The 16,272-nt window shown below is 36.9% G+C and overlaps 1 long non-coding RNA gene across 1 annotated transcript; it reads left to right on the forward strand.

Moving 5' to 3' along the window:
- The first annotated feature begins 13,282 nt into the window (after window positions 1-13,282).
- Window positions 13,283-15,178, forward strand: LOC107783949 (uncharacterized). The gene is made up of 2 exons (XR_001647579.2): window positions 13,283-13,878; window positions 14,320-15,178. It is a non-coding gene; the product is annotated as an uncharacterized LOC107783949 (long non-coding RNA).
- The last annotated feature ends 1,094 nt before the right edge of the window (window positions 15,179-16,272 follow it).

A 16,272-nucleotide genomic window follows, 5' to 3' on the forward strand; every position in this document is an offset into this window, starting at 1 on the left:
CAAAAAGTCAACTCCCCTGGTCAAACTTCCAAACTTATATTCCTATTTTAGCCGTTTCAAGCCTATTTTAACTACGGACTTCCAAATAAAATTACGAATACGCTCCTAAGTCCAAAATCACCATACGGAGCTGTTAGAATCATCAAAATTCTATTCTGAGGTCGTTTGTACATAAGTTGACATCCGGTCACTATTTGAACTTAAGCTTTAAAACTTGAAACTAAGTGTTCCAATTCATTCCAAAACCTCACCGGACCCGAACCAACTACCGCGACAAGTTCCATAATAGTTATAAAGCACAAAATATGTCAAGACCCAACTCCATGTCAGGCCATGATGGCGTCCAACACCGTTATTGGACAAGCCAACAGTGAACAACTTAGTGATTTCCCATTTAGCTATAATTATTTTAAAACATTTGGTAAATAAAGTATTTTTAAGGCAAACAAACGAAAACATCTAAAAGCAGTTATAACTATTGAATTACAACCCAAAAATTAAAGTCTACTAATACGTGCCAAGATCTGGTATCACAAATGTGTGGGCAACTAGTAGAATATACAAAAGATGACTATCCTTCTACTATCTGAAACAGAATAGACAGATAAAAACAAAAGAGAAACTCCAGCATGCTGCTGAACGGCTCGGAAGGGGAAGGTCACCGTAAAGTCTCGGTCCAATATCAAGTATGCGCGTCGGCGGGTAACTAGATGCACCAGCCTCAGATCCTGTACAATTAAGTACAGAAATATAGCATGAGTGCATAAACAATATATACCCAGTAAGTATCTCGCCTAACCTCGAAGAAGTAGTGACGAGGGGTCGACTTGACACTTACTAGGCCAATAATAATATAATTAAAGTATTATACTAAGCATGGATATCATGAATGATACTGTCACTTCAACAAGAGGAAGAGATAAGTCCTTCTTTCATAATTATAACATAAATTTCAGTAATACTATTTAGCAACTTACATTTCAAGGCATTTAAGCAGAATAAATCATGGAGAATTTCCAAATAATTAGCATGCGCAATTATGCCCAGGTCGTAGGGCCCGATCCAATAAAATATTTAAACTGTGCATTGCCGAGGGTCGAACGGCGCGAACCATAGTTGCATCTATTTTTCCCGCTCGCGAATCATACATGTGACACGGTCAAATATAAATTTAAGGAATTACCCTGCTCACGAATCATACATGCGACGCGGTTACACAAAGATCTCATAAATTTCTATAGCACTCTCCCATTCTTTTCAAAATACGACATTCAAATGAAAACTTTTAAGATCCCATTATTTTTCCTCAATTCCAATTCCTTTTGAAACATTTAATAAGCACACTCCATCCGCCCTTCTCACGGAAAACAATATACATAAAGTAATAACAATATCAACAAGGCATGGCGTAAGCCTAAGACTACCCGGACATAACAGAAATAGTAGTTACGCCAGTTACTTCGCCAGAAATGTCTGCCCAGTTATTTTGGCGGACAGTGAAGTGAGGGTCACTTTGCCAGACTGGGCGTGGATCCTGTCTTCTCTTGCATGCAGTGGACAGCGAAGTGAGGGTCACTTTGCCAGACTTGGCGCGGGTCAGCTCCATCTCTTTTTAAGCCAATTCGGGGCTTATTTTCCTCATTTTTATTTGGACGAATTTTGGAGCTCTTCTCCACTCTCTAAAGACTACCAACTCCCCTCTTCTTCAAGGTAAGTAATCCCCATTATCTTGATGTGAAATTTTATCATTTCTACACTAGTATTGATGAAATCTACACATAAAATACTTAGATCTTCAAGAAATTTCTTCAAGAACTCAAAGGAGGGTTTTGCAAGATTTCTTCCAAAAGGTAATTGTAACACCCCCGGAAAATTTCGAAGTACTTGAGCGCTAGTAAGAAAGTTGAAATTTTGGGAAGGAAGTATGAGATCGATGTAGTCATAAGTGCCTATGTATAATGGTTGGAGGTAGAAGGATAACTCTATTCTTAGAAGTGACTTGTGAAACATTCGAGGATGAATGTTCTTAAGTGGGGGAGAATGTAACACCCCGGAAAATTTCGAAGTACTTGAGCTCTAGTAAGAAAGTTGATGTGCGCTTATTATATTATTTTATGTGCATAAAAGTACTATTAATATAATGGATATCAATTAGATATGATAATAAGTGTACGAGGCATATTATAAGTGATGTGGGGTCTAAGGAGAGCCCTAAGTCCAAGTCAAGTTGGAAATTTTATGATAGACTAAAGTTCCAAATGAGTACGCACAAGAACAAACTTTGGACCAGCGTATCTACATATATATAAGGATTTATGTGATAGATGACCTATCAAATTAAAGGTCTTCGAGTCTAGTTTCTAACGCTTCAAACCGTTTATCACCTTTGAGTCTAGTTTCTAATGCTTCAATCCGTTTGTCATTTGGACATTCCTATACGAAGTTATGATCAAATTACCAAAGGCTGGCGGAGGAGACTGCGGATGCGAAGCATCCGAGGCCGCGTCCGAAAGAAAGAATGGCAGTGAAGTGCTGCCATAGCATCAAGGTCCGCATCCGAACGTCAAAGAGGAGTGAAGTGGGGATGCAAAGCATCCAGGGCAGCATTCGAAACCCATAAATCTGGGCCTATAAATACAATACAATTTCGGGGTTCATTTTCTCCATTTCATTTGGACGAATTTTGGAGCTCTTCTCCACTCTCTCAAGACCACCAACTCCCCTCTTCTTCAAGGTAAGCAATCTCCATTATTTTGGTGTGAAATTCCATCATTTCTACACTAGTATCGATGAATCTACACATAAAATACATAGATCTTCAAGAAATTTCTTCAAGAACTCAAAGGAGGATTTTGCAAGATTTCTTCCAAAAGGTAATCCTACACCCTTAGACTTACATGTATGGATATATTATGGGAATATGAGTATGAATTAAGTATAGGAACTCATGGTATGCTGATTGGAAGCCATAAGTTCCCAATTTAAATACATAACCATGGTAGAGATTGAAAGGTGATTATTTGATGGAATTTTGTTGGTTGGGTGAGAATGGTTGGTCACACATGTGATGTTAGGATTATAAGTTGTTAAAGAATGATGGTGGGATGAATTGTTGGTAAATGATGGTAGTTGGTAGAACCTAATTCTATGGTTAAGAAATGTATAAATGTATGTCCACTAGGTGTTTGGTAAATTGTCTAAATGGCCTAAACTATGGAATGGGTTATTAATGTTGGTCCCAATGGATGTTGATATTGTAGATTGAAGTTTCTTAGTATAGTAGATCATTGTAGTATCATTAAGGGGTGAATTTCAGTTTCAGATCGTTGGCAATGAATTGAGGAGACAAGAAGGCATTCAGAGGTGGATACGCGCGGAATGGAATTTCCTGAGTATTGATTAACTTGCTCGACGTTGGGTTCATCTTGTTGAGGTAAGTAACTCTTCTAATCTTGGAGCTGAGGGTATAAGCCCCGGATTATGTGTTATGTGATTGGTTTTGAGGTGACGTGCATGCTAGTTAACGGGCGTGTGGGCGTGCACTGTAGGAATTGTGACTTGGTCAAATTCCATGAAACTATGTAGTTGAATAATCTGTTGATACCAGTACATTCGCTATGTGTTAGAGAAAAATTGAGCTGAGACTCGTATTAAAAATCATGCTTAGACATATGTGGTTATTATTGGTACCCACTGGGGTCATTTCTGTGGTTGAATTATATGTTCAAATTGTAATTTCACACTTAGTCATGTTCATTCATATCATATCATATCTCAGTCTCTATTGCTATTTATTGATTCATAATACCATCATTTTGGGATGATTTTCATGACATTGTGAGCCCGAGAGACTAGAGATATTAATGACTGAATGAGGACAAGGGCCTGATTGTGAGGATGATTATGGGATCGGGTTGCACGCCGCAGCAGGCCATATTGGCTTTATATATATTATTATTTATGGGATCAGGCTGCACGCCGCAGCATGGTTGACTGATTTATGCCATGATTGGCTTGTTATAGAGCTTGGGCTGAAGGAGCCCCTCCGGAGTCTGTACACACTCCCAGTGAGCGCAGGTACCTACTGAGTGCGAGTGCCGAGTGCGTATGCCGAGTGCGAGTGCCGAGCGCGAGTGTCGAGTGATTTGGGAGGATTGATGACTGTGAGGCATGAGTGACTATGAGGATTGAGTGATTGGGAGGACTGAGTAACTAAGAGGATTGAGTGATTGGGAGGACTGAGTGAATTGATACTCTTTGAGTATGCATATGGTTTTATTACTATGTTGTATTGCATTGGCATGCACATTGACATGTAGGCATAGAGATGTACTTTCCTCATACCATTTGAAAATAAAATTTCCTATTGTGGAAGAAAGTTTTTGGAAAAAATCACAGTTTTTAGACTTACTCATATTTTGGTGATTTCAGTGAAAAGAATTGAGTTTTACTGTTATACTTGAAAAGAAAATATATTTTTTCCGGAACTGTGAACGAGCTGAGCATCTTATTATTGAGTTATTCTTTGTGTTGCCTCAATTTTATTGTTATGAGATGTTATTGGATATGGGTGAGGATTCTGACCTTGGTATAAGCTCGTCACTACTTTCAACCTAAAGTTAGGTTTGTTACTTATTGAGTACATGGGGTCGGTTGCACCATACTATACTTCTGCACCTTGCGTGCAGATATTAGATGTTGATGTTGCTGTGATCGACGGGAGCTGGATTTGAAGATGTACCTGTGTTTCGGTCGTAGCTGTCTCTTGTTCATGGTAGCCTTAGATTTATAAAAATCTGCTTATGTATATTTCGAACAGATGATGTATTTATTTCATACCAACTTTGTAAATTCTAATCTTAGAAGCTCGTGATTTGTACTACCAGTCCTTAGGGAGTGTACTATAGTCAGTTAAATATTAATTGAATCGTATTGTTGTTATTTGGCTTACCTAGCAGGTGAGGTTAGGTGCCATCACGGCTAGTCAGATTTTGGGTCGTGATAGTAATCCTACACCCTTAGACTTACATGTATGGATATCTTATGGGAATATGAGTATGAACTAGGTATTTAAACTAATGGTATAGTGATTAGAAGCCATAAGTTCCCAATTTAAATACTTAACCATTGTAGAGATTGAAAGGTGATTATTTGATAGAATTTAGTTGGTTGGGTGTGGATGGATGGTCATGTATATGATATCGGAAATTATGAATTGTTTAAGAATGATGGTGGGATAAATTATTGATAAATGGTAGTAGTTGGAGGAACTAATTCTATGGTTAAGAGATGTAGAGATTCATGCCTACTAGGTGTTTGATAAAATGCCTAAATGACCAAATCTGAAAATTTGTTTACTAATATTGGTCCTATTGAATTATGTTGATATAGATTGAAGTTGTGAGAGTAGTGGAAGTTTTTAACATCACTAAAGAGTTGAATTAAGAAAGCTCGAAAACGTCAGAGGCTCTATAAACGGGGTTTTTGGCCATTTTTGGCATAAAAATAGTTGGGGAGCTCGGTTTGGGCAATTTTCAGAGGCAAACTTTACAAATTGGACTGGGTTAAGTGATCTTAACTTGATTTGGTCCGTTATTCATGAATCTAACATTATTTTTAGCACTTATTTAATGATTTGGGGGATTAGAATAGAAATTTTCCAAAAATTGATTTGAAGGTTTGAAGGCCGAATTGGAGTCGGAATTTAGTAATTTTTGTATGGTTGGACTCGTGGTTAAATGTGCGTTCATATTTTTTAACTTTTGTCGGGTTCCGAGACGTGGTCCCCATTGTTGATTTTTGAGTTAATTTCGAATTTATTTGTGAAATTTAGCATTTTCATATGGAATTGATTCCTATACCTCGTATTGATTGTATCGAATTATTTTGACTAAGATTCGAGGCATTTGGAGGCCGAATCGCGAGGAAAAGGCTTATTGGAATAAAGAATTTCTCGGATTAAGGTAAGTAACAGTTCTAAATTTGGTCCTCAGGGTATGAAACCCTAGATTATGTGTTATGTGATTGGTTTTGAGGTGACGCACATGCTAGGTGACGGGCGTGTGGGCGTGCACCATAGGAATTGTGACTTGGTCAAATTCCATGGAGCTGTATAGTTGAATAATCTGTTGATATCCGTACATTCTCTACGTATTAGAGAAAATTGAGCTGAGACTCGTATTAAAAATCATGCTTAGACATATGTTGTTATTGTTGGTACCCATTGGGGTCATTTTCTATGGTTGAATTATATGTTCAAATTGTAATTTCACACTCAGTCATGTTCATTCATTTTATATCATATCTCAGTCTCTGTTGTTATTTATTGATACATCATATTATCATTTTTAGGCTGATTTTCATGACATCTTGAGCCCGAGAGACTGGAGAGGTTGATGACTGAGTAAGGCCGAGGGCCTAATTGTGAGGATTTTTATGGGATCGGGCTGCATGCCGCAGCATGTTTCATTAATTTATGCCATGATTGGCTTGTTATAGCGCTTAGGCTGAAGGAGCCCCTCCGGAGTCTGTACACACCTCCAGTGAACGCAGGTACCTACTGAGTGCGAGTGCCGAGTGCTGAGTGATTAAGAGGAATGAGTGACTGGGAGGAATGAGTGACTGGGAGAAAAGAGTGATTGTGAGGTTGGAGTGAATGGGAGGACTGAGTGACTGTTACTCTGAGAGGATGCATTGATTTCATTATTGCTACACTTCAGCTGTCATATATCATTATTTTGGAAAACTTTGAAAGATATTCTTTCTGTTTCAATATAAATTTGATATGAAATTGTTGTGGAGTTTTAAATGTTGAACTTGAAAGCATGCTTACCTTTTTATGTTGGAAAGTACTGTATTTGGACTTAGCTGTGAAGCTTGTCACTACTTTCAGTTCTTTATTTATTATTGTTACTTATTGAGTTGGTTGTACTCATACTACACCCTGCACTTCGTGTGCAGATCCAGGTGATTCCGGACATAGTGGGTGTTGATTCTTTCGCACTGTTGATTTTTCGGAGATTCAGAGGTAGCTGCCGTGTTTCGCAGACCTTGTCTCTCATTCCCTATCTCTTGTTTACTGTATTTGGTCTTAGACTATTATAAACCGTGTTTTCCAGGCTTGTAATGTATAGATGTTCATGTACTCAGTGACACCTGGTTTTGGGAATATATTTTACCTAGTATTTGTGGAATTTTCTATTAAACTTAATTATGATATTTTCCGTATTTAAAAGATATTGTGGGTTATTGATGATGTCGGCTTGCCTAGTATTGAGATAGGCGACATCACGACGGGTGATATTTCGGGTGGTGACAATGGGATTTTCGAGGGAAAGTCCGTCGAAAATGTTTCCAGCAAGCCAATTTCCATCGGAAATTCGCGTATTTTAATAGTGATCTAAGTTAAACTCATAAAGTTTTAAAACGCAGTGGGTAATGCATGATTGGGGAGACGAAGATTGTGTTAAGATCTTGACGAACTGTAGAAAGGCGATACCGGAGAAAACTGGAAAAGTGATCATAGTTGATGCAGTGTTGAAGTCGGAGGGTGAGGGTTTATTCGACGACATGGGATTTATACTTGATTTGCTTATGATAGCGCACAGCAGTGGTGGGAAAGAAAGGAGTGAAAATGAATGGAAAATATTGTTAAAAGAAGCTGGATTTCCAGTTTTCCACGTTATAATATTATTGAGATTCCTGCTTGGCCTTCTAGTATTGAAGCCTATGCACAGTGATTTATAGCAATCACATGAGAAGTTTAGATTTGCTGCCAAGATATATGCAGTTTTCTTTAAATAATTGGAATGCACCTTTTCCTTTGTATTAGAAGTATAAAATATAGATACCTCGGCAGCAGATGTCACATGATTGTAAGGATTGCTTGCTTTCTCTACTAGATATAAGTAGTATGTGATCATCTATGACTTCTCTAAAAGACAAGAAAAAGAAATGAATTGACCCCTTTATTCAAATTGGATTTTCTGGTGGAAAAGCATTAGGAGTATTCACCTTCGATATTTTACACAACTAATATATATATATATATATGTTTTTTATATTTTGTATCACTTAACCATGATTAATCACTCACTCTTTGTTTAACTAGATTTATACGTCATAGTTTTAATACATATTATTAAGTGGCACGTGATGAAATGCAACAGAAAGTATAGTAGGTATTCTTACGTCAATATTTTACTACGTCGTCATGATAAATTAATGTAGTTTGGTATAAAAATCAGACGTCATAAGTTTTTTTTTAAGATAAGAAACTTGAACCTTAAACAAATCGTCTATTCAATTTTGCTAAAGATAATTTAGTTCGTTCTTTTCTCTTTGATCTAAAGAAGTTAGGTCTGTACTTCAACCTCATCATCATTTTAAATTGTTTCAAACGAATATCATTATGAAAAGGGAAAAAGCTCATTATTGATACGCTTATTCTCCGTTTTGCTTTACGTTAAAAATCAACCCTATTGTTAACAAAGTAAGTGGAGCTTCCCCCAACCCTAATGGATGGCCAATGTGACATGTGACCCATTCTATTTTTTCCATGTCAGCTGCCAAGTCACTTATTTACTCAATAAAAAAATTAAAACATATCCCCCCCAACCCCACCCCTTTCGGGCACCCTACTTCTTCTTCCATGAGTTCTTCATCTTTGCTTCAAATTTTTCAATCCAAACTAAACCAGGTTTTTCATCAAACTAATTCAAGTTGCAACCATTACTTCTCAACATTAATTTCTCAACAAATTTCAGCTAACACTTCGCTTAAACTTCAACAAATTAGAATACGCATTTTATGTTCTCAAGTATTCTTATAAATCCTTCAATGGTGATTTTTTTTTTCCAAATCTATAAACATCAGTGTTATTCTTCTCGTTTCAAGCTCCAATTTTTTTTTCACTCGATTTCAGTGGGAAACAAGCAAGAATTTCAGATTCTTGAGTCTTTTTTCAACTTCAAATTTCGGCAACCCAAAAAATGGAGCACAAATTTTAAGCTCCAAAAAACAATACCCAGCTGATTTCCTCCATATATAATCAACAAATCGAATTGTCAACTTTAATTTTTCGACACCCAAAGAACACACCATAGTGGGTTTCGAGATTCTCACCACTGAATTTTCAAACTTGAAACAGAGTTGAGTGATAGCACTAGTGAATCCAACAACTTCATAAAGGGTCACACCAAATCATGGGCCAGAGACGGAAAAACAATGAAAGTGTGAACGACACCAATTCATGGTCAATCACAAGCAATCGACGAAGCAAACCAATTTCACAACAGAAAAATTAACGCAGCAGGCTAACGAGCGATGTCCAAAATAACAGGTTCGGCGAAAACTTAGCAGTTACCGGAGTTCGTGTATTCCGGCCAGATTAAGAGAAAAGAAAGGCCACCAAATGACATATCGGTCACATCCGTTCAGATCCTGACCTTCAACGAGATGGAGTTTTCCACTGATAGAGGTTCCACCGTTTCGGTCGCTACTTTCGTCGTAACTCAGGAGAAAGAAAGATAAGGGGAATATTTGAGTGGAGACTAGACTAAGAATTAATGGAAAGCTGACTTGGATCCTAGGTGGCAAACATTTTGCGGGGTCAGGTGACACGTTGGCCATCTGTTAGGGTTAAGATTAGTTTCACTTAGTTTGTTAACGGTAGGATGAGTTTTGGATGTAAAGTGAAACGGAGGACAAACTATACTGTACTATTTACAATAGTACAGGGCAATAATGAACTTTTTCCCTCGTGAAAACTAAACTTATGATGTTGACACATTCTAAAAGCCCCAAAATTTTCTTATTTAAACAATGCTCCCCATCCTCCCCCCTCGCCTCCTTTCCCTCAAATCTTCTCTGTAAATTTTCACGATAAAAACAAAAACAGTTCATAGAAAATCTGAATAGTGGTGTGTGAGGTTCTTTCTAAAATTTAAATATTTTAATGTTTAACTCCAAAATTTTATTGCGTTCGAAATATATAGAGAGGCAGCGATCAGTGATTTCAAAATGACACCTAGTAGGGTATTAAAAAGACATGTTAAATAAGTGTCTAAACTTCTGTGTTTGTTTCGTTGTGCACTTAAGAAAAGTTGTGAAAAAATTAAAAAAAAATTCCACAAACTTTCCATAGAGCTGAATAATAGGTCAATGATTAAACAAATCCTATGAGTTTTCCTAATTTCTTCAAAATGAATTTCTAAAAATCTCTCCAAGGATATTTTTTTTATAAGGAACTGCTTAAACGTTTTTTTAAAAAAAAAAGAAGATATAGATAATGGGCCGAATTAGGGTCCACCATGGAAATGAAAAGGGAAAAGTTGTTGTGGCACCCTATTTGGTCGCCCCCATTTAACCTGTATCCACTTTTTAATTATTTTTTATCTTGTACCCACTGTTTGAACAACTCCAGGCCTTTTTCTCCTTCTTCTTCTTCTTCTTTTTCTTCTCCTTCTTCTTCTTCTTATGCTGATAATAGTGATTTTATATGGTGTTTGTGAACATATTTTAAGGTAGTTTATGATGTTTTATAGTGGTGAGCTGTTGTAGCGCTTTATTTTTTACTATTGTTTAGGGTTTCTTCTTCTTTTTTTTTCCTTAAGCAAAATGGGTTCGTTAGATTTATTATTGTTTTGACAAATTGATGGTTGGGGTTTGTTCCTGATGATATTTGGAGGTTATGTTTCAAATTTGAGCTCATTTAGAGTAGATTTTGTAACGATCCGACCGGTCGTTTTGAGTATTTGCACTCTGCTCGGTAGTTTGAGGGCATGAGTAGCTCCGTATGATGTATTATGACTTGTGTGAATCGTCGGTTTTGATTTTCATGTTATTCGAAATTTATTTGGAAGAATGAATTTCATGATTGAAACTTTAGAGTTGGAAGAATTGACCGAATTTGACTTTTATAAATCTGAACATGGAATAGAGTTTTGATGGTTTCGTTAGGTCCGGTGGTGATTTTGGACTCGGGCGTATTCCTGGATTTGCATTTGGATACTTCTAGAAGGTTTCAGCGCTAATTGGCGAAAGTTGGAAATTTGAAGGATTGAAAAGTTCATAAGTTTGACCAAGAGTTGACTTTAAGGATATCGGATTCAGATTGAGGTTTCGGGAATTGAAATAGCTTCGTTATATCATTTGGGACTTGTGTGCAAAATTTGAGTTCATTACGGGTTGATTTGATATATTTCGGCGCGAGTTTTGAAAGTTCAAAGTTCATTTGAGTTCGAATTGAGGTGCGGTTCATCGTTTCGATATTGTTATGTGTGATTTGAGGCCTCGAGTAGGTCTATATTATATCACGAAACTTATTGGTATATTCGGACGAGGTCCCGAGTAGCTCGGATGGGTTTCGGACGGGGTTCGGGTCATTTGGAGCCTAGTTGAAGTAGCTGGAATTTTTGGTTGCTGGTGTCTTCGCACATGTGCATGAGGGACCGCATGTGCATGCTCGCGGAAGCGTGAAGCTGGTCGTAGAAGTGACCTGGGGAAGAGTAGCTAAGGAGGCATCGCATAAGCAGCCACTGGTGGCCAAGGCTGTCTCGCAGATGCGTGACCTTGTTCCGCAGAAGCGAAGGTCGCAGGTGCGACCTATTGTCCGCAAATGCGGAAACGCTGGGCAGAATGCTTTAAGTTCGAGGGTTGGCCATTTTTATCATATATTGAGCTATAGACTTCAGAATTGGACGATTTTTGAAGTAATTTTTTACCATATGGATTGAGGTAAGTGTTCTCTACTCACTTTTGCTTATATTTCATGAATCTATCTTCGATTTTATCATTTGGATTATGCATTTGTAAAGAGAAATTGGGGGTTTTAGCCTAAAGTTTCATAGAGTGAGTTTTTGAGTTTTGAACATCGATTCGGAGTCGAATTTGGGAAAAACTAGTATGGTTGGACTAGTAATTGAATGGGTTATCAGATTTTATAAGTTTCGTCGGGTTCAAAGGCGGGGGCCCGGGTTTGACGTTTTGGTCGATTTTGGGCTTTTGATTAAGGATTCGACCTTTATCATTTGGAATTATTTCCTTAGGCAGTATTTGATGTATTTGAGTTGCTTTTGGCTAGTTTCGAGCCGTTCGGAGGTCGGTACGTACGGGATGGAATTTTTGGAGCATCGTGTGGCTTGCTCGGTATTGGATTTGGCTTGTTCGAGGTAAGTAACACTTTTAAACTTGGTGCTGAGGATATAAAATCCTGAATTACGTGCTATGCGATTGATGTTGAGGTAACGCGCATGTTAGGTGACGAGCGTGTGGGCGTGCACAGTGTGAATTGTGATTTAGTCAATTCTGTGGAACTGCATAGTTGAATAATCTTGTTGTTATCCGTATATTCCCCATGTGTTAGAGAAATTGAGCTGCAAGTCATGTTAGAAATCATGCTTAGGCTATATGTTGGTACTGTTAGGATCCACAAAGGTCACATTACATGTTGAATTATTTGCTTAATTTGAAATCACGCACTCAGTCACAACTATTAATTTCATATCATATCTCAATTTCTGTTGTCATTTATTTATACATTATATCATCATTGTCTGGGTGATTATCATGATTCTTGTGAGCCCGAAAGACTGGAGAGATTGATGACTGAGTGAGGCCGAGGGCCTGATTGAGAGGATATTTATGGGATCGGGTTGCATACCGTAGTATGTTTATCTGAATTCATGTCATGATTGGTTTATTATAGCGCTTGGGCTCGAACTGCCCTTCCGGAGTCTTCACATCCATAGTGGGCGCATGTACCTATTGAGTGCGAGCGCGAGTGCCGAGTGTGAATACCTAATTTTTTGCACTATTTTAACACCTCCTAAAGTCATTAGTATTTTGTTACTTTAATTATCTTTCTCAATTTTTGTGTCTTTGATTGCATATTTCATATCATAAAAATACCAAAAATAGTTCTTTCTTCATTTGTGTATTTTAGGAATTAACTAACTATTCAATTGGTGAATTAATTTAGTTAATTGATCATTTAAATAAGTTAGTTAATTAATTAATTTATTTGTGTAAATTTAGTTTAATAAGTATGATTAAGGGAAATAGGCCCAAATTGAAATGATTTAAGTGGCCGAAAGTGCAATGGCCAATCCATAAAGGGACTGCCAGGCGTAGATAACGAAACGGCGTAGTTTCGGACCTAAACTACGTCGTTTTGATAAGTAAAGGTGGGATCAAATCTCATCCCTACATTTTGATTGATCCAATGGTCCTGATTCAATTTCCCATTTTGTATATAACACCAAAAATCAGATTTTTTGGCCTCACCCAACCCAAACCCTAATCTCCTCTCCTCTCTCTCTCTCTCCACTCCTCTCTGCTGCCGCGGAAGTCGCCACCGACGGCGTCCAACCTCCAAACAGCCCCAAAATTTCACCATGTAACCTCCAAAACCTCCTCTTTTCATATCTTCAAACTAAATCCTTCGAAAACCCCTCAAACTCTACGAATTTCAGATCTAGGAAACCCTAGCAGCCACCCTTTTGCTCAAATTCGTGAAGCTCCGGTCACCTTCGCCCCATTACACATACATGAACGGATTTAGCTCCACGATACCTACCATTTCCCCTTGCTCTTCACCAAAACGCCATCCGAATCCCGGTGACCACCGCCCGCCGCCACCACTGCCGCTGCTCACTTTTCTTTTCCTTCTTATTTTCTTCTTCCCTTCTGCCCCTCTTGCCTAGACACAACTCAAGCGAGCTTTTCACGCTCGCACGATACCGAGATAGAAACTCGTTCTCCGGACCTTTAGTTTTGGTATCTGCCAATATGAAAAGTTTGCTTCGTGGTCGATTTGTCGTTGCCCGTTATCCCCGACACATCCTCGCTGCTCGAGTTAGCATCGAATCCCCTATTTTGGTAAATTCCATTTTTCCCTTTTCCATTTCTGTTTTTTGCTTCCGTAATTAGGTTTGGTTTGGTTTAGTTTTTTATTTCTTATTAGTAGCTAATCTATTGCTCATTTCGATTGTTATTATAGTTCTTAGTTTAAGTCATAGTTGTTTAATAAAATAGTTAGTTTGTATGTGATATGCTAAGCACATGGTTTCAATTAGTTAGTTTGGATAATATACTTGTTTTTATTTGATTCTGAGTTTCTCTTAGTTGATTTATAGTTCAATTTCTAAGTCTAGTTATGTGTTTTTCTATCTTAGTTTGGTTTGAATCACATAGGTTGGTACTAATATTGTAAAAGCTGAAGTTTAGATTATTTTATTATAAAATAGGGTACTAGTAGCCTACGTTTTACTAGTTGGGTGGCTGAAATTATATTTTTTCTCCTTGCTTCTGCGATAGCAGATTTTTAGGTTGTCCTTTCACCTTTTGGACAGCCTTTGAACAATGTTTAGCACACAAAGTCAGCCCTTTTGGACAGGCTTTTGGTGAACAAAAATCTGTCCAAAAAGTGACTTTATTTGCCTATTTAAGGGGATGCTCTTTCCTCACTTCAGAAACTGGAATGACTCCAACTGAAAACACAAAAAACTTGAGAGAAAAAGATGGCTGAACATATAACAACAAAGCTAAAGAACAGAGAGTTTCTTTGGAGGGATAAACTTTGAGAGCAAAAATCCTCTAAAAAATTGAGAGTCTTTCAAGGTTCTTTGGTTTTCTTTTGAGATTCTTGTCTATTCAACTGTGGCTGGTTTATTCCTGGGTCATTATCGAGGTTTCAGGTTGTTGAGTTGTTGTTCGTTCTTGCTGGGAGTGCTGTCCATTTTTCCTTTTCAAGCAAGTTTTTTCACTGCTTCCAGTTTCTGCATTTAGGTACTCTTCTTATTTTTCTTTCTTAATGTAATTTGATTTGGCTTGGAATGAAGGCATGAAGGTGTTGATGTGCTATAACTGTGTCATTACGTTGTGTGATTTCTGCCCACAAGAGGAGTGAATAAATGTTTAACTTCACGGGCTAGAGTTCCACTCGTTATTTTAGATTATCGAACTGTCGTGATCCATTCTTAGTGGTTATAATACATGAATGATTTGAGTTATTGTAGTATGTGACGAAAGAAGTAGAAAAATATAGTTTTAAGTTCATACCTGTCAATTTTTAGTGTAGTTGCAACAGTCCCTATTAAGAAAAAGAATTAGTTTTACTTCACTAAAAGTTCTTGTAATAATCTGTCACATTGAAGTTTACTTAAATATTTCCTTCACGTATTGTCATTGTCCTTTGCTGAGATTCATAGCTACATGATTTCATGGAAGTTGGTGATACATTCTAATACAATCCTTGTTTAGCTTTTTTCTACTTTAAATTTCTTTAATATGATTAATATAAAACTGTTGCATTTTTATGCAATTTTCATTCATGAGATTCTCCAGTTCGTATAATGTTCAGAAGCATAGGAAATATTATTTGGCTAATTGTTTGCTCACTAAGAAAATCATAAATTAATCTTGAAAGGAAGGATGAAGTAACAATTGGGTAACGGTTGGGTTCTGACGATTTGGATAGCTTTGAGATAAGTAAATGTACTAATTGAAATTAAATGGGGTTGGACTTTTCAACGTTTTCATTGGTACTTCATAAGAAAATATCATATTTTGAATTAAGAATTTAATAGCGTAATTAATTTAAACGCTAGGCAATTAGTAGGCGCGCTTTAACTTTTTCATTCACGAACTCGCTTGAATTAATTTGATTGATGTTTTTTCCATAAAATTAATTCAATAATCTCATCACCTATTCAAAATTAATTTGATGAATCTCAAAATTAATTTTTTCACATGTAGTAATTAGTGTTTTAAAAGGTGTGGGCGTAAGGCGGAGCGTTTTACACATGCCTCAGCGGGGCGTAAGCCTTATAGATATTTAATTTTTAATATTTTATAAAATAATATTAATGGCAATTACTATTTATAAACAGGTAAAATTGCATAAAAATTGAAGAAAACTATATAAATGTGTGCTCCATCCCCACAAAAAACTAATCAAAACAATCTATTATACGTTACTTACAAGCACAAGTAATTTGAGTCTAAAAGAATAAAGTTTTCTATATGGAGGAACAAAAATGATGATTAACCTGCAATTTAAACTTTGAATTTGCTGCTATGAAGAAAAATGTAGTTCTCTTTGTATTTGTAAAAAAAATTAAATATTCGTTGCTTTTGGGAGATATTAGCAGACTAGCGGACAAGATAAAAATTTAAAAAAACCATGAATTAGGGCTTAAATCAATAAAAAGGGTCTTTACTTTTAAATTTAATACTTTTGAGTTTCTTTTTAAACCTTTTGAGTAATTACCA

Source organism: Nicotiana tabacum, chromosome 21, assembly GCF_000715075.1.
Source record: "Nicotiana tabacum cultivar K326 chromosome 21, ASM71507v2, whole genome shotgun sequence".
Lineage (NCBI taxonomy): Eukaryota > Viridiplantae > Streptophyta > Magnoliopsida > Solanales > Solanaceae > Nicotiana > Nicotiana tabacum.